The sequence below is a fragment of the Rattus norvegicus genome, chromosome 1 (assembly GCF_036323735.1).
Source record: "Rattus norvegicus strain BN/NHsdMcwi chromosome 1, GRCr8, whole genome shotgun sequence".
In the NCBI taxonomy this organism is placed as follows: Eukaryota; Metazoa; Chordata; class Mammalia; order Rodentia; family Muridae; genus Rattus; species Rattus norvegicus.
The window spans coordinates 16,132,836-16,151,542 of NC_086019.1; the positions used below are offsets into that span (position 1 = coordinate 16,132,836).

At 45.5% G+C, this 18,707-nt stretch overlaps 1 long non-coding RNA gene across 2 annotated transcripts in view; it reads right to left on the reverse strand.

The window, feature by feature from the left end:
* The window catches only part of LOC134484957 (uncharacterized), a 67,124-nt gene extending 61,526 nt beyond the window's left edge, over positions 1–5,598 (reverse strand). Inside the window, exon 1 of one of the 2 annotated variants that reach the window (XR_010062786.1) lies at positions 5,276–5,598. This is a non-coding gene — a long non-coding RNA (uncharacterized LOC134484957). Of the gene's footprint in view, positions 1–5,243 lie in introns of both variants that reach the window. The other variant, XR_010062787.1, reaches the window with a different exon arrangement.
* Positions 5,599–18,707: the final 13,109 nt, after the last annotated feature.

Genomic DNA, 18,707 nt, shown 5'->3' on the forward strand with positions numbered 1-18,707 from the left:
ATCATGGGAGACTTATGCATTGGTTTTTAATTTTCTTTAAAAATTCATATTGCATATTTCTTTGTTTATTGTGGGTGTGTGTGACACTCTCTCTCTCTCTCTCTCTCTCTCTCTCTCTCTCTCTCTCTGTGTGACTGTATGTGTGTGTACCTATGTGTGCACATGTGCCATGGCCCTCTTGTGCAAGTCAGAGGATAACTTGTGAGAGTTGATTTCCTCTGTTTCCACCATACCACATGGGTCCAGGGGCTCAGAGTCACATGACCGGGCTTGGCAATGGGAGCCTTTACAGACTGGACTATCTTGACACTTCTAAAGTTTCTATTAGCCACATAAATACAAAAGGGATAAAGAAACAATTGAAATTAATTCTGGCCACCTATTTTACTTAAATGAACAGAGACGTGTAATTTTACGATACTGTGGAGAGATTTTTGCCTTCGTCTTTGGTACCAAGTGATCCAGATACAGATGTATTCTTCATGCTCATAGCATGTGGCTATTTGTCTTGCCATGTCAGTCAATGTTCATAGGTAATGAGTGCTTGCCATATTCAAAAGTGAAAATGTAGACTATTGCCCCTTTAGATAGTTTTGCATTCTGAGCTATAGGCCTGGTAAAACTTAACTAATTTTTGAACCCAAATCTTTGACCTTTAAAAGTCGATTGCATCTATGCATTAGTTTCATTTTCCAGTTGCTTCAATAAAATACCTTGGCAAAAGAAACTTGGGGAAGGAAGGGCTTCTTTGAGCTCGTAATTCCCGGGTTGCCGACCGTCCTGGCAGGGGAGTCACGGTGGCAGGAACTGGAAAGAAGTGGCTACTTACATCTGTAGTCAAGAGTTGAGAGCAGTAAATAGCAAATAAATGCATGTCTGCCTGTACCCAGCTCACTTTTTCCATTCTTATATGGTCCTAAGCCTAGGGGATGACGCCTCCCACAGTGAGACTTCCCACCTCAACTAACATAAGCAAGATAATCATCCACAGGCAAGACAACAGAAAATCCTAGATTATACCTCACTGAGATGTCTCTTCCCGGCCATTCTAGGCTGTGTACTGTCTACAAGCACATTATATTAATCCATTTCCCCCCATACTGAGTCTCCAAAGCTTCGTGCTTATCTCAGGATGCAAAATCAGTCTACTTTTAATGTCTCCACACGCTTTAAGTTTTTCAGTCTTTCCTAAGTCCAAATTTCTTAACTATGAACTCCTATAAAATCGAAATCAAGAGGAATACTTCCAACATGTAATGGCAAGAATACATGTACTTATACCCAAAGGGAAGAATCGGTAACGAGAAAGAAGCCCAGAAGAAAAATATTCCAGCTGGGAAAATATTAAGTTCCACGGTCACGTGTGCATCATCTGGGGTTTGCGATGAGATTACCTAAGCTTCAAAGGTCTTAGGTAGCCTTGCCCCTCCAGTTCTTCCACCCCAGGATGCAGAGATTCTCCATTAGTCTGCAACTTTGCTCGGTGGACATTTTATTTTTTTTTCTGGTGGACATTTTAAAATCCCAACTTCAACTGATTCATCACCTCCACGGATTCATGAAATCGCCTCTCCTCTCAGGTCCCTCTCTGATGTGACTCTGAGAGATAGAGTTTTAAATTAGCCCAAAATTCAGCAACAGGACCTGTCTCTGGAAGACAGATTGTTAAAAATGCAAGAGAACTACTTTGCTTATCACCCGGTGTGAGTAACTGTTCTTTGTTCTGCCCCTGTGATGTTTATTTAAGCCCCTACTTGTGCTTTCCAGCCATAGCGTCCTACAGAGAGCACTCCAGGAAACCTGTGGCCCAAGCCTAACCAGAGGTGTTTCAAATACAGATGCTTCATCAATTCTGACAAATTTTTAAAAATAATGAGGACCTGAAGACCCAACCCTTCTCCTGGTTTAGTAGCGCAGAGCCAGGCTGGGCCTTGGTGGCTCTTCATGACTACCTCAGTTTTGAACCTCTTATGGCTTTCAAATCCAGAATCGTGTATGTAACACTTTCAAAAGCATCCACTTCTACCCCAGGTCTTCTTGGACCACAGCTTTGTCCATTTCTGCGCACTGGCCCTTGATCAATACTTTACTGGCATGTACTACTCTATCAATTACAGCTGCTTCTTCAACACAATCCCCTACCCCCCAAATAATCAGCCCATTATCCTTAAACTTCACAGGACACTGGCAGAAGGAAGGTAGATTCTTAGCCCAACTCCCATACAAACTGTCCCTATTCTGGCTCCTGACAGAATCCTTGTTCCCCTCTAGAACCTCATGGGGTGGGCCTGTACTGTTCATGTTTCTCTCAGCATAACTAGCTTCAAAACTCCCACTACAATAGCTCACTTGTCCTCTGATTCCAGCATTCAACAGCTTTTCCAGTCCAAAGTTCCAATCTCTTCCACATTCCTCCCAGTTCGAAAGGCCTAAAAGCCATGCAGTCAGGTTTGTATGAGCCAAGGCCTCATTTCTCAATACCAATTCCTATCTTAAGTCTGCTCCCTATTTTTTTTGGTAAAATTTCCTCAACAGAGCACCACGCCAGCCACCCTTTATCTGCAATGATGTACCTCTTACAAAATATGCTGGGGGTGACGTTGAGTCCAGGCTCGTGGGGACAACCAACTAATGACTTATTTGACTTAAGGCCCACTCTACAAGATGGAACCCTTACCCAACACTGCTTGCATAACCAAGAACCTGAAACTAGACAGTCCGGAGACCTAAGGTAAAACAAAACAAAACAAAACAAAAAACAGGTCTAAGCAGAGAAAGATTTATAGAGAGTGATGAAATGAAGTCTAATGACATTCTGCTAGACTCATCGATCAGTGCCTGGCTTAGCTCTCATCAGAGAAGCTTCCTCCTGCATCAGATGGGAACGAACACAGAGAGACCCACAGCCAGATAATATGCAGACAGAGAGAGACCTTGGGATACTCAGCCATATTGGGTCTTCTCCATCAAATCCCACCCCACAGAGTTCGGAGAACCCCATATGCAAGGAGGCAGAAAGAGTTTAAGAGCCAGAGGACACCAAGGAAACAACACCATCTAAACCAACATGGCCAAAGCTCATACGAATCACGGAAACAATGCGTGCAGGGCCTGTGTGGGTCTGCACCAGGTCCTCTGCGTATATTATAGCTGATAGTCTAATGTTCTTACGGGATTCCTCGGTGTGTGAGTGATTGACTCTCTTGTTCTTGTGCCTTCTCTCGGGCTCCTTTCCTTCTGTTTTGTCCTGTCTGACTTCAATGTCATGGTTTTGTTATTTTTTTGTTATATTTTTCAAATGTATATATGTATGAATTAATGAGTGAATGAATGATTACCTAGCCTCTAGGGTAAAGGCTAACAACTGAACTCCCATTATAGCTGCTGGAAGAGGGGAAAATGAGTTTTCCCAATGGAGTGACAAGAGGTATGGCAACCACCTCAGGGCAAGACTCCTATTCAGTAGTCGATCAGCACATATTAGACCCCACAGGTTTTTGTTTGTGCTTTTATTTAGCTGCAATTTGGTGGGATGTTTTTGTTATTGTTTTATTTTCCTGGTTTGGCGGATTTTTTTTAAAGAATTTAAAGTTTGGCGAGTGGGGAGGAGGCATGTATCTGGGATAAATATGATCAACATTTATTTAAACTTAAAATTTATTCTAAGTGATAAGGATATAATCAAATAAATATGATACTATAATAAAATGAAAATCTTTAAAAAAAAGAACCAAGACAAGAGGAAAAAGAAATAGATAAATATGTAAACCACAGTGAGGAGAAAATATCGCCACAATAAAAGCAACTTAAGCAGAGGGGGTTTATTTTAGCTCATAATTGCAGGTTACGGTCCACTGAGGCAGAGTGGCAGGAACTTGGAAGGATTAGCCACATTAAATCCACAGTAAAGAGCAGAAGCAATGAACTAATGCGCAAGCTCGTTGATCCTGCTCAACTCATTCTTTCTCATTCTTGCACAGCTAAGGAATACTAAGGAGGAAGTGGGGCCACCCGTTCCCAGTGTATTTTCCCATATCGATTAATCTAGTAAGTATAACTCTCAATGAACAACGGCGGTACAATGTCATGAGAATATTTCTTACGTTCTAAGAGACTGTAACTTTTGCTGAACCTCATAGCTACAGTTAATAATACTCCTTGAGGTCACTTAAGGGTTAAGACTCCCGTCCTACTATATATTCAGCCTGCTTATTTAACCTTCTTTTAAGACAGCGGTTTGCAACCCTTTGCAGGGGTTGAATGACTCTTCCACAGGGGTCACATATCAGATATCTTGCATATTGTATACTTATATTATGACGCATAACAGTAGCAAATGACGGTCATGAAGTACCAATGAAAATAATTTCATGGTTGGGTGGGGGTCGCCGTAACATGAGGAGCTGCGTTAAAGGGTCGCAGCACCAGGAAGGCGAGAACAGCTGTTTTAAGAGGACAACGCAATCATTCACCTTACTTGACTTGGATTTCCCACTTGATCAACTTTTAGATCCTTAGCCAGTGCATAGCTGGGATGTTAAGGTTTGTACTCAGAGCTCATCACTAAGTCGCTTAATCCTTGCATTTATAAACACACCCACAGCCAAACCTGATCTAGAGAACCCTTCATTGAGACTTCCTTCCCTAGGAGTTCTAGAATGCGTCAGGCAGACAATTAAAACTCACAACCACTATGTCCAATCTACTGTTTGCTCTGAAACCTTCCACTTAGAGAAGGGTCTATTCCTGTAAGCTTAATCTAAGGCAATATTTACAGGGAGTGTTTGTGCCAAGAAAACCACAATTTCAGCTCACTAACCCCCTCCGGACAAATTGACGTACACATTTCAAACCACAGAGACGAAAAAACACATCCTTTTAAGTAACAAAGAGTAATGGTTAAAACTTAGCACCTTCTAAGAAGGAAACCCTTTGATGTTGATAGTTAAACCCCCCTAGACTTGCATTCAAATCCTCCAGAAGGTTTGGCAGGGAGAAAACACTAAGACGAAATGTGATTTTCGTAACTTATGTTTGATATAACCACCCTCATCACCACAATCCCTTTGTTATGAAAGTGCTGAGTGAGAAGTCATTTCTGCGACGAGACGGAGCACAGACAGCACTGTCTGCAGCGCACTGGGGACACGTTGCCCATGCCCTGCAAAGCAGAACCACGACACCCTTCTTTCCTTCCTTTTCTCAGTTTCAACAATCCACCGCTTGCCTCTCGGGCTGCCCACCTTTGTACAGCAAGATGTCAAAAACCACACACCGTGCACAGATTTCCTGGTAATTTATCTCTTTCGTGACGTTTCACTTCCCAGAGATCGACCCAAGCTCAGTCATGTCGCTGGGTAGCCTGAACCTGTGCTACCAAGCTTGCTCTCTGGAAACCTGGCTGTGTGCCAGTGCCTGGTTCCTTCCTTAGCTTACTCAGACGTGACCCTTCAAGACGGCAGTAGGATGATGCAGCGGAAGGGTTCTGAAGCAGGCAGCTTTGAGGCTGGAGCTGTATCCTCAGCTGACCTCGAGTCTCCGGCCTGCACGCTTTTAGTCTTGAACTGAAGGGCTGTTCTTCTCCAGGTTCTCCAGCCTGCTGCAGTCCTGCAGACTTCGGCCTTGCCAGAAATCTAAGGTCATATCAGCTAGTACATAAAGTCTCCCGCTCCCTCCCCTCCCCTCCCCACCCTTCTCCTCTCCACCCTTCCTCTCCTCCCCCTTCCTCTCTTCTCCTCTCTGCTTCCCTGCTCCTCTCTTTCCTTCCCCACTCCCTATACACTAAGCAAGTGCTATAACATTGAGCTACACTCCCCCCACGCCTCTTTCCACATATATCCATATATATCCACACATACATGCCATAGGTTCTGCTTCTCTGGAGATCCCTGACATATAAAACCATGCTTAATATATGACAACTTTAGCTACGATTAATATTTCGCTAAGCCTCAAAAATCCATTCTGAGCAGGTTGGGTGGCCTCCCTTACTGCGTGGTGCATGTGAGGTTACCAACGTTCATACTTGTGAAACGGTGATGATGGTTCACTTTTTTTTTTTTTTTTTTTTTGGTTCTTTTTTTTCCGGAGCTGGGGACCGAACCCAGGGCCTTGCGCTTCCTAGGCAAGCACTCTACCACTGAGCTAAATCCCCAGCCCCGATGGTTCACTTTTAAGTTGCAACTTTCCCTCAGTTTGTATCCCAGTGTTTGAAACCGTGGATATAGAATATCGACTCCGATATCAGCAGGAAGGAGGAATCCCGTGGCTGTGTTGATTCTGCAATCCACCTTGTGATCGTGGAGGAAGTCCTCCTTAAGATGAGGAAGAACAGAGAAACATGGGGAAAGCACATGGGTTTCTGCGAGGCAGCGAGTCCTTAGTCCTTATACGAAATCCCTGGATCAAAGCTCGTCTGATGTCATGAGCTCATCCCAGGGAGTGAGGTGTCTGCACAGACTCTCTCAGTGAGGCTTTTGCCTTGCCCTGCACTGCTGTTTGCCTGAGCAGCAGCCTTTACAGAATGCTTTCTCTACCGCAAATGGTCCTGCTCCCCAACTTCAGTCTGTCCAAGCTCAATCGCCCTCTCATTGCTCTCCAGAACTACAGCACTGCCCAATACAATGGACATAGCAGGGCGGCCATCCCTGTCAAAAACAGACAGCGGGCTCCCTCCACTCACACCCTCCAGCCCCTAACCTTGTGCTGTTATCTAGCAGAGAGCATGGGAGGAGCATACTCCTAGAATGGAGACAGCAACCCCTCAGGCCAGGGGTGGTTTTCCCCACCACCTGTGGTTTTCTTATGTGCGCCCAAAGCCTGCTTTGTTGGTGCGATATTCTGGGTGCTAAGATGCAGGGTTGTTAGGGAATAAAGCTGGAAGGACATTTTGAGAGAGGGTGGTGGCAACCTATTGAAAAAAGAGGAAATGATGGAGATTTCATCATCTGGACTACTGTGCTGTAACAGCAGACCGCAACCAACGCACGCCAGCACCTCTTCACCCTTTCCTTCCTCCCTTCCTCTCTTCCTTCCTCCCTTCCTTCCTTTCTTCTCTCCTTCCTTCCTTCCTTCCTCCTTTCCTTCCTTCCTCCCTCCCTTCCTCCCTCCCTTCCTCCCTCCCTTCCTTCCTCCCTTCCTTCCTTCCTCCCTTCCTTCCTTCCTCCCTTCCTTCCTTCCTTCCTCCCTCCCTTCCTTCCTCCCTCCCTTCCTTCCTTCCTTCCTTCCTTCTCTCCTTCCTTCCTCCTTTCCTTCCTTCCTCCCTCCCTTCCTTCCTCCCTCCCTCCCTTCCTCCCTCCCTTCCTTCCTCCCTCCCTCCCTTCCTTCCTCCCTCCCTTCCTTCCTCCCTCCCTTCCTTCCTCCCTCCCTTCCTTCCTCCCTCCCTCCCTTCCTCCCTCTCTCCCTTCCTCCCTCCCTCCCTTCCTCCCTCCCTCCCTTCCTCCCTCCCTCCCTTCCTTCCTCCCTCCTTCCCTCCCTCCTTCCCTCCCTCCCTTCCTCCCTTCCTTCCTTCCTTCCTTCTCTCCTTCCTTCCTTCTTCCCTCCCTTCCTTCCTCCCTCCCTTCCTTCCTCCCTCCCTCCCTTCCTTCCTTCCTTCTCTCCTTCCTTCCTTCCTCCCTCCCTCCCTTCCTTCCTTCCTTCTGTCCTTCCTTATGTCCTTTCTTCTGTCCTTCCTTCCGTTCTTCATCCTTCTGTCCTTCCCTCCTTCCATGTATTCTTCTGTCCTCCCTTCTGTCCTTTCTGTTCTTCTGTCCTTCCTTTCTTCTGTCTTTCCTTCTGTCCTTTCTTCCTTCCTTTCTTCTGTCCTTCCTTCTGTCCTTTCTTCCATTCTTCATCCTTCTGTCCTTCCCTCCTTCCACCTATTCTTCTGTCCTCCCTTCTGTCCTTCCTTCTGCCCTTCTGTCCTTCGTCCTTCCCTCCTTCCATCTGTCTTTCCTTCCTTCCTTTCTTCTGTCCTTCTTTCTGTCCTTTCTTCTGTCCTTCCTTCCGTTCTTCATCCTTCTGTCCTTCCCTCCTTCCATCTATTCTTCTGTCCTTCCTTCTGTCCTTCTGTCCTTCCCTCCTTCCAACTGTCCTTCCTTCCCTCCTTCCTCCCCTCCTTCCTTCCTTCCTTCCTTCCTTCCTGAGTTAGTGGACTACCAGAGGGCTATCAGTAGTTTCCGTTTCCTATAGTAACAGAGCCTCTCACTCTCAACAACAGACAGCTCAGTTTTTCAACGCAGGTAGCTGGCCTTCCAGACTTTGGTCTCAGTGAGAGTTCCCCATGATTACACGGAGGATCTCAGAGGATAGTTGCTCCTCCCTGCTGTAACTCACAGCACTTTCTGTCCTACGTTCCTGAGTCCCAAGTGCAGACAGAGCTGATCATTTGAAGATTTAGTTGGGGATTATGACTCAGAGCCAATTTAAATCTCATCATCATTTTATATGTAGGAAGTAGTCTATCACCAGGTTGGTGATCTGGGCCTGTCACGAAGGTTCCTTTCTAAAGCAAATGGTTTTGCCCAATAACACTAGTCAGAGACTCACCTTAAAGAATGAATGTTCAAGTTAGGCATGCAAAAAAGGAGTTACGACCAGTCAATGTTGTAGCCATGATTTATCCAGAACTCTCTCCCAGGCCCTACAGTTTTCATGTACATTAACCAGACTCTCATATCTATCTACTAAGGTGAGCACAGTGGCTGAGCATGAGACCCACGGAAGTTCAACAGTCGAGTCAAGGCCACACAGCTACCAAACGATGGGGCCTTGGCTGGAACCGGGACGAAGTCCTCCCCACTCTTAGTTAACCTTCCTATTCCGTGGCAGAGACTGCATAAATACTTCACTAGGAAAAGGCAGACTTCATCTTCGACTTGGTTAAAGACACTGGGCAACTTTGCCTCCCCAAGTGCTACATTTTTGTACTTAAAAAAAAAAAAACAAATTCTAAGCACTCCTTTTGTTCTCTTCTCATGTGAGGTTGTATTTGTTACTGTTGTTTCTCTTCTTCTTTTTCTTTCTCTAGACAAGATTTCTCTGTGCAGTCTTGGTTGTCCCAGAACACGCTCTGTAGACCAGTTGTTTCGGTTTCTTGTTGCTGTTATTGTTGTTGTTGGGTTTTGTTTTGTGATTTTTTTTTTTTGTATTTCGTTTTTGGTTTTGGCTTTAAAAAGCCTCCCCTCCCCCCACACGTTTGGTTTTGTTGCTCAGGCTGAGCACGAATTTGTGCACTCAAACCATTCCTTCATCTCGGCCTCCTGAACAACTAAACTACAAGCAGACATCTACACCCCCGGCTCACTATATTTTGGCTTTAAAACTATGTTTATAGTCTTCTACCAAACTGTGAATGTATTTTAATCTGAATTGGATGAGTGAGAAATTAGATGGAGCCATAGTCCTCGATTCATGGGCAACACGAAAGTTGAAAAAGACACAAGCAGAAAGTGTCACCTGACAGCTCCTTGTCACACGTAGTGCCTGAAATGTTACATGGTAAGCCTGCTTTTCAAACACACGTTTCTTCTGATTCTAAAGGAAACGCCTAGTTAGTCTTTTCTAACACTATTTGGCAGTTGCTAGGAGCCCAAGGTGAGAGGAGAAACTGGTTTCAAGATTAAGCTCAAAGGTTCCTTCCTATTGCAAAGGATTTCCTGAGCACTCCCAGCCCGTTGGGTTCAAGTGGTGTCCCCGTAGAGATCACCAGAGGTGTGGCCAGCTTCTACTGCAAGCTGCAGCAAATCTTCCTCTATCTCTGTCACTGTCTGTCTTTGTCTGTCTGTCTCTGTCATTCTTTCTCCACTCTCCCCTCTCCCTTCTCCCCTCTCCCTTCTCCCCTCACTCCCCCCACCTCTTCAGTCAGAATTGCCAAGACAATGTTAATGTCTCAGATGAAACATGTCCTCACAGACAAAACTGCTTTCAGTATACTTTAGACACCTTCTCTTTGCCCTCCGATTTCAAGCCAACAGTTATACTCATGTATTCACACAAACTCCGTGTAGTAATCCTGTCTTAGCGGTCTATGTGTTGATTCAAATTGATTCTTAGATCCTGTAGAAACTTAAGAGAGTGACAGCTTTTTCCACCCACCATTTCTCTCGTAAGAACCTTCATCGAGAAAGGAAAAGCCACGCAAACTGAAGTCTGTGTGCCTATGCTGTCTGGTGATGTGGGTGGTTGGAGAGAACCTGGTTTAGGTAGCAAGGGTGTGTTCTAACAGTAGTAAACTGGATGGATCTTAGCACTGTCCATTTATTCAAATTCTGCCCTCTGTCTGCGCTCTGCAGATTAGAAGATCGTCCTTTCCAGTAGACAACAAAAATCTACTTTTGGGATTAGAGTTTCATGGCTTCAGCAGGTCAGAGAAATTTCTCATGGTCTACAGCAAAAGAGAAGGGCAGGAAGTCCCAGAGTACTTCCTGCCTACTGTTTCCTCTTTCCTCAAATGCCAAACCCCAAATTTGGCGTGTCCTGAACCCAATCCATGGAAAATGCCTAAAATAAAAACCAAGGAAGTAGCATAAATCAAGAGGTGTGTGAAATGACCGGGAAGGTGACCTTGGGACTCCTTTGAAGAATTACAGGCCACAAAGTGTTCTGATAGTTCTGCACAATCAAGATTTTGTTTTTAAGTTTACTGAATTACGTGTCACGAGGCTCAAACTTAAGAGTGACTAGAATTTCAGTGTCATTGACCTCTTCTTCTCCAAATGTATTTGCATTTTTTTAAGAGGGAGAAATGAACCCTCAGGACCACAGAGGTACCTGATAGATATGAAGCTCGAGGCTCTGGTCTTCTTTGTGAAGAAATTCATTTAGACTACTGACCCTAAGCTGCTGGGCCTCTCTTCATATTTCCAAGGAGAATTTGTTTATACTAGGGAAGAAAGGATTTCTCTTTATGTCTCAAAGAAAGTGGGTACCTCTTAGGTATGAACACGCGGGCTGTCCTTGGAAGGTGCTCTTGCCTGCCCTAGGCACCAGTAGGTTCAGGGTGACACTTGGGGTAATAATTTAGACAAGATGAGCCAGGAATAGCAGCACACATTTGTAACCATTAGTAGGCTGAGGCAGGGGGATTATGAGTTTGGGGCTAGTCCAATTTTATGGCAGACTTTGTCGCAATAATGAACAAACAAAGGACAAAAGGAAGTCTTTTATTTGCTACCTCAAAAATAAATATCTCCTTTAGAAACCATCGCTGGCATTCACTATAATAGTAGTAATATCCATAATAAAATAGTGAATAGTAATGTAGATATTTTAAAAAACTAGGCAAGAATTCATGCCCTCCTACTCTCTGTTGACCAAACCAAAAACTTGTCTCTTGTTTGAACCAATCTCCGAGCTGCTAATGTACTAAGAAAATGTATGCCCCCACTTTTGAAAAACTGCCCCATGATGATTTGAGAGCAGTTCAAAGACTGTTTTGCTCAGGGAAATTAATCTCTGCTTTCCTTTTAAGGCCCCCTCTCGCCAACATCTCTCCTGAGAATTCATTCTTCTGCTGGTTTAAAAACCATTTTAATGTCAAAGGGTCTATTTGGAGTGTCAGTCAGTCCCAAAGTTATCATCAAATACTGAAGTCGTTCCCATCAGGACCCAAAGCTGTGTAGAAGCATCGGCCTAGAGAACCCAGAACAATTTGCCTACCTAGAGAACCCAGAACAATTTGCCTAAGTGTTGGTGAAAAGAGGAGTGGAGAAAAACTTGAAAGTTTTGCAAATCAGAGCTAGGAGGAGGCTGGCTGTCTAACCGCAGTGAGAAGACACTGGGCACAAGAGTGCTGAGTTCCCTTTCTGGTGTGGAGACGGGAATGGTGGGGGGTGTGGAGGGGTACGCACTGAAACAGGAAGTAGTGGGGCCTGGGAACAGACTGTGCTTCCTTGGGCCCCTCAGCTCTTTTTAGAAACATTATTTTTTTCAACTCAGTATTTTTGCGTGGTGCTGAGAACTGACTTCTCAATGTGGATGGTAGCTGTCCTTTCTGGAGACTGACCACCGCACAGGGCTGGAAATTGTGCACGGTGGGCTCTTGTAACTGCAAAGATCAGACACCCCAGGCAACATGGGATGTTGTAAAAAAAAATGTGAGAAAGGAAGAGAAAAGTAGCCAGTGAGTTAGTCCCAGGGAGTTCAAAGGACACAGGGGTGCCACCAAGCCTTGTAGCCACCACGGCTACTAGATCCAAAAGCTCTGGGATTTGTCCTCACCTCAAACAAGGGATCTTCTTTGCTTGTTGGGACCAGGTCCCATAGAGGCAGAGGAGATGAGGAGTGGGCAAAGGAGTGAGTGAGTGTTGTGGGGTGTGGATGAGGTGTAGGTGGGGTGTAGGTGTGTGGGGATAGGGTGTTAGGTGTGGGTGGGGCATAAGGTAGGGTGGGGTGTGGGGTGGGGGGTGGGGGGTATGGGGTGGGGTGTGGGGTGTGAGGTGGGGCTGGGGTAGGACTGGGGTGGGGTGTGGGGTGTGGGATGGATTGTGGGGATATGGGGTGGGGGTGAGGGGTGGGGTGGGGATATGGGGTGGGGGTGGGGGTGGGGTGGGGGATAGGGTGGGGGTCGGGTAGGAGGTGTGGGGTGGGGGTGGAGTGGAGTATGGGTGTGGGGTGTGGGTGTGGTGTGGTGTGAGAGTGGGGTTGAGGGTCGGTGGGGTGTGAGGAGGGTGAGGGATGGATAGAGTGGGGGTGTGGAGTGGGGTGGAGTGTGGTGGGGTGTGGGACTGGGATGTGGATGTGGGATGGGTCTGGGTGTGGGTGAGTAGGTGGGTAGAGTGTGGATGTGGGATGGTGGTATGGGGTAGGGGTGTTCAGTGGGGATGTGGTGGGGATCAGGCATGGGTGGATTGTGGGGGTGGGGTGGGTATGGATGGGGTGGGGTAGGGTGAGGTGAGGGTATGTGGTAGGGGTGGAGAGAGGGTGTGGTGGGGGCTGGGGTCTTGACTCCTCCTCACTGACTGGCAGTCAGGGTGCTTCTTCATTTATACAGAACTCGGTAAACAGGGATAGACGCACGTTGTTCCAAAGCATAAACTATGTAATTTTTGTCCCCGTGTTTTAACTTCCTTTTGGTCATAAGCTTTGTCAATTGATAAACCGGGACAAAACATAGTTACCTTTTACAATTACTTTTCCTCGTCCAGCCCATAACCACTTTTTAAGAACTCAGAGGCCAAAGCATGACAGCCCATTCTTAGGCAACTCTATGGTTTCAGGGGCACCAGACAGAAAGAAAATCTCCAAGCCACACTGTGCACGTTGCCATGTCCCGAGCAGCGTATTAGCAACTTGTAGTGGTCAGAGCGCTAATGGTAGTTAGGCCGAGGCTTCAGTCCAAAACTGCTGCAGCCGTTCTTCCATTTCTGGCAGAATACAATGTTTATATTTTATATATTTTTGTAGAATTTATTTATATGTCTAATCTTGATATTCTTTTGTTCCTTGGTCATACAACAGCACAATGTCCCTGTGTGGGCTAACTTTTATAAAAAAGGGGGGGTCTTAATACTTAATTCTTTTATTATTTTCCACACATTCTTTTTTTTTTTCTTTTCTTTTTTTTCGGAGCTGGGGACTGAACCCAGGGCCTTGCGCTTCCTAGGCAAGCGCTCTACCACTGAGGTAAATCCCCAACCCCTTCCACACATTCTTTATCCATCAGTAAAAGCCCCCATGTAGGGCAGATGTAGCTACGACCAATCTAACTTTGTTGCTATTTCTTTTCCTTGAGGGACATACCATATGTGACCCCCAATCTTGTATGGCACGAAATCACCTGAAGAAGCTTTTAATCTGATTTGCAGCCGAGTCCTCCAGCCAACTGAATCACAGCATAAATGGTTCATTAGAAATTTCCCATCATTTGATATCACCAAGTTGTGATTGAAAGCATGCAACACATGGAGATCAAGACCAAAAGGAAGGGATGGCACTATGGAAATCTCATAGATAGATAGATCTATGCCACTGGGCTAATTTTTTACCCTCTGTGTAGCCTCTGCTTCTGCATTTTCTTCAGTGCTGTGGTTTGTATACCAACCCTTTCTCTGAGAGAGAAATCACTTAGGATGACCTGACATTGAGTGGTAAAAATTCAGCACAATGAACAGAAAATCAACTTGGCAATGGTTTTAACCAATAAGCATCTAGTTTTCTCTTTATGGAAAATACACAGAGATAAATAGTAGTTGACATTGCCTCACTGACTCAACAGCTCATTGATAACTCGGGATTGCAATATACACAACCTTCCAGTTGTATGGTGTGTGTATGTGTGCGTGTGTGCATGTGAGGAGTACGAGTGTGTGTGTGTGTGTGTGTGTGTGTGTGTGTGTGTGTGTATTATTTTTATTCTCTAGATGTAATTGTCATCTCAGAGGCTCACTGCTGAATAAGCTCATCTGTCTATCTCTTTCTCAACTCTGGCTGGCTGGTTCAACTCAGCTATTCTGGCTCAAAACTCCTCTCCAAGCTGACTGATTTAAACTGACTTCTCAGTTTCCGACTGAATTGCTCTGCTTGGCCTCAAACTAATTCCAGCAATTGGTTCTAATCTTCTGCCTCCTTCTCATTCTCTATCTTATTCTTCAGCTTATTTTGTCTTCACCTGTGTCTAGTTTATTCTCTCTGCAAACTGTCTCTGTAAAACTGTCCTGTCCTGAAGGGAACTGCCTCTCTCTCTCTCTCTCTCTCTCTCTCTCTCTCTCTCTCTCTCTCTCTCTCTCTCTCCTCTGTCCCTCCCTCTCTCCTTCTCTCTGCACTGCACCTCCCTTTCCTGTCCCTTCTCATGAGTGTTGGGCATATCCTATCTATGACTCATTCTGTCAAACAATTCTCTGATTCAAAAGTGATATCACGTAGATATCACTTTCAAACACGGCTGTTTCCTTCTATAAACGAACCTTACCTATGTTGTTTGGGGTTAATGGCATGTACTAAAGGTGTGTCTGCATTCTATCCAGATCTGATCTCTTGCCAGAGAGAGAGAGACAAAGACAGAGACAGAGATAGATCTGGGCATGTTTGTATGTGCTCATTTGGGTATGCAAGTGAACATAGCATAGAAAAGCCAGAGGTAGACTTTAAATAACTTCCTTAATCATTCCCAAACTACATTTTTTGAGACAAGGTCACACTGAACCTTGAGCTCATCGGTTTGGTTAAACTGACACCAAAGAGCTCCAAATATCAGCCTTTCCCCTTCCCCAACCCACCCCAGAGCTGGTGCTGCAAAGTTACCTTGCTGCACCTGCCTTTTTATGTGGATTCTGCAGATCTGAATCCGGTCCTCATGCTTGTAGAGCTGGCACTTTGCCAACTAAACTATCTCCCCAGTTGCGTGATCCTCCATTCTGAGCTGTTGATTTTTTTTCTTCTCATCAACCTAACTGTGTTAGGATTTCATAGGTCCACTGCCTAGTAGACATCACTGCACATTCAAAGCAGGAAATAAGAAAAGGGTCCAGGCAAGCATGCTTTCTCATTGCATCTGTTCTTTTATAATGCCCTCCAGTTATGCCCATGCAGACTTTGGTCAAAATAAAGCCATATTACTATGCTTAGCTACACCTAAGCTTGGAGTGCATTGCTGAGCTTTTACAGCTGCAATATCAAGACATCTGTGAGATAAGAGACAGGGGAAAACCTCTTTGAAGTGAGTTAATGGGGCAAGCCTGGCATGCCAGGTGGTATTCAGAAACTCTGCATCATGTAGTCCTCTGGGAGAAATTGTATGGTAGGTGTCTTGTCTCAAAGAAACCCAGAACTACTCCCACTCAGTACCCATGACTCCTCCCAACACTTGACTCTCACCCCATCCTTGACCTAAACCTCTCTAGGCCAGGAGCTAGACTTCACTTCCCTTTCCCCAGCCTCTCTTTTCTACATAAAACGGCCATTTTGGCCATGTGCTGTCTCAGTCTTCTCTTGGTCCTCCGCTCCCTCCCTCTTGGCTCCTGGCTGGCTCCCTCTTGGCCTTTTGGATTCCTGATCTCTTGCCCTGTGTCTCTGTTCTTCGTCTGCCTTCTCCTCTTCTTCTTTTTCTCTTCTCTCACTCTCTCCATCTCTTTCTCCTCTCATGGCCTGGTTCAGTCTAGACCCTGCTGGATACCTCTAGCTGAGCTCTCCCTCATCTCCACACTAAACCCTTCCCCTCAGTTATATGTAGGAGCCATCCTGTCCTGGTTCTCATTCGGTGGGTGATTTTCCTGTCCCACAGATAACTGACTTTGAGGCAGAGGCTAACATGATACAATCAGATACTGGCATGGCAGATGAGAAAGGCATGCACAGCAAAAACAAATAATGCTTTTCTCAGTATCAGTCTGATAGGTAAACACTTGGAATTCCTACCAAGGACCTGGTTATGTTGTAGGCAACCATAAATTAAACTATATATGCTTTCACTTATATCTCTTTATAAGCTTGGGTTTTTTTCCTTCTTTTGTCTACTTACTAAAGACTAATTGTTTGCCAGACTCTTGTCTAGGGGTCGGAGATGTGTCAGCGAGGGAAACAGTTTTCCTTCCAGCAGTAAAAAGAGACAACTGAAAGAACGTTATACACTTACCCATGTATGAACTTCTTAAATCTCTTATCAAGTCCCCTTCTGTGCTCCTATAATCCTGTTGCATTCTTTGATGATTACAAACACAATTTCAGTAATTATTTGGGGGAGATCATGTCCCCTATGTTTATACATCTTGAGAAAACATGTTTTGTTTTGTTTTGTTTAATACTTATTTATATAAGTACACTGTAGCTGTCTTCAGACACACCAGAAGAGGGCATCGGATCCCATTACAGATGGTTGTGAGCCACCATGTGGTTGCTGGGAATTGAACTCAGGAGCTCGGGAAGAGCAGTCAGTGCTCTTAACCTCTGAGCCATCTCTCCAGCTCCGAGAAAAACATGTCTATATAATACATGTACTTTGAGTATATATCATTTATAGTGAGCTCTCCACATGGTGACAAACACTATAGCAGAGAAAGGAGGTTAGATGAGTCAGTGTGGACCACCCAGAGGCCTGGGGAAGCGTGTGGGGTTAAGAGCATTGGCTATAAGTTTTAGGCCGACGGGGAGAATACAGAACTCTGTGCTGTAGCTGCAGACTCTCGAGCTCCCTGCCTTAAAGGGGAAGGAAATGCCAGAGCCTAAGCACAGTGTGTGCTACTCGAGGGTGTTGCTCGGCCCTGCTCTGTTTTTAGGCTTGTCATTTATTTTATTTAGTCCACTGATTTCCTCCAAGCCATGTTGAGGGTGGCCTTCAGACGGTGTCTCCTGAGCAGCAGTTCCGTGTACATCTCAGCTTTACATTCTCTTCACCCTCACCCCAAATTTGTTTTCTTGGTTTCAAACCAACACGAGGAGGCTACCGTGGGCACATGCATGTACTTGGGAGATTCTCCGATGATTTGGCATTAGAAGCTAAAACACTGATCATCCCTCCCTTCCTGTGTAGGCTCTACAAAGTTTCTATAATTGGGTTTTTAAAATATATAGGTTTTATTTATTTTCCTACTAATCTTATTAGCCTATAAACCGTGAGCATGCGCGAGAGTGCACACACGCGCACACACACACACACACACACACACACACATGTTTCCCCTTCATCTCCTAATTAGCCTAATTAGCAGGATACAATATGGTCACTACTTTGAGGAAAGTTCTTCTGGACTGCAGAGATTGCCTGGTTGGTAGAATACTTAGGAGACACACACAAAGCTCTGGGATTTGCTCCCCAATGCTACAGAATCCTGGTGTGGCATACATGAGCCCCTAATTCAACAAACGATAAAACCGAACACCTTCCTCCCCCACTAAAATCTAGATTAAGACACCCTACACACACACACACACAGACACACACACACACACACACACACACACACACACACACACGATACTGTAATCTCACTATTGTTCATCTTGAGATCTAGCACAACATTGATGCTGCCCTTACAATGCCTCTTCCTCAGAGGACACAAGCTCCATGGGGGAAGGTGCTGTGTCTGCCTTCCCCGGGGCAATACTTTATTGCTTAGCTAGGGTATCCACAGAAACACTCAGAAACAGTGAGTTCTTAAGCATCCTCCGCCTCCAGGAGACGCTGGCAATGCTTTGGAAAGATGTTCTGCAGTGGATGAAATTCTGACACTTTGTCCAAATCCTTCCTCAGAAATCCAAGACTTAGCCCCATCCCCTCCCGGCCAGCAGGAACGCAGCTAGTAATCAACCTCAGCTGCCAGCCTTCTTTCTGGATGTGCTCAAGTCATGGAAGCCCCAAACTGTGTCCTGTTCTAGCTTGTATTCAGTGCTGGGAAGTTGCAGGCTGACTTCCCATACCCATGGAGGACACTCCTACAAAGCCATCCCCACTTCTGAGCAGCTCGTGAGGTTGACAAGTCCTCACACAGATCTAGCCCTGCTTTCTCCTCCTCTCTTTGTACAGGGGCTTATCTCAGCAGTGTTTCCCATAAATATTCCCATCTTACATTCCAGATGATAATCTGCTTCCTGAGTAAGCCAGCCTGGGACGCATGAAGACTCACTGTTGTATCAACTACAACGACATCTGTGAACCGTGTGGTGTGGTCTATCCTGCTCTAGATTTCTAAGCAGCACAGTGCAGTTGTTTGTCCTTGTGGCCATACAGTGACTAGAAATGCTTTTCTTGGGGTGCATATCATAAGCACACCAAAGGAAATAGTCTTTGGGACAGC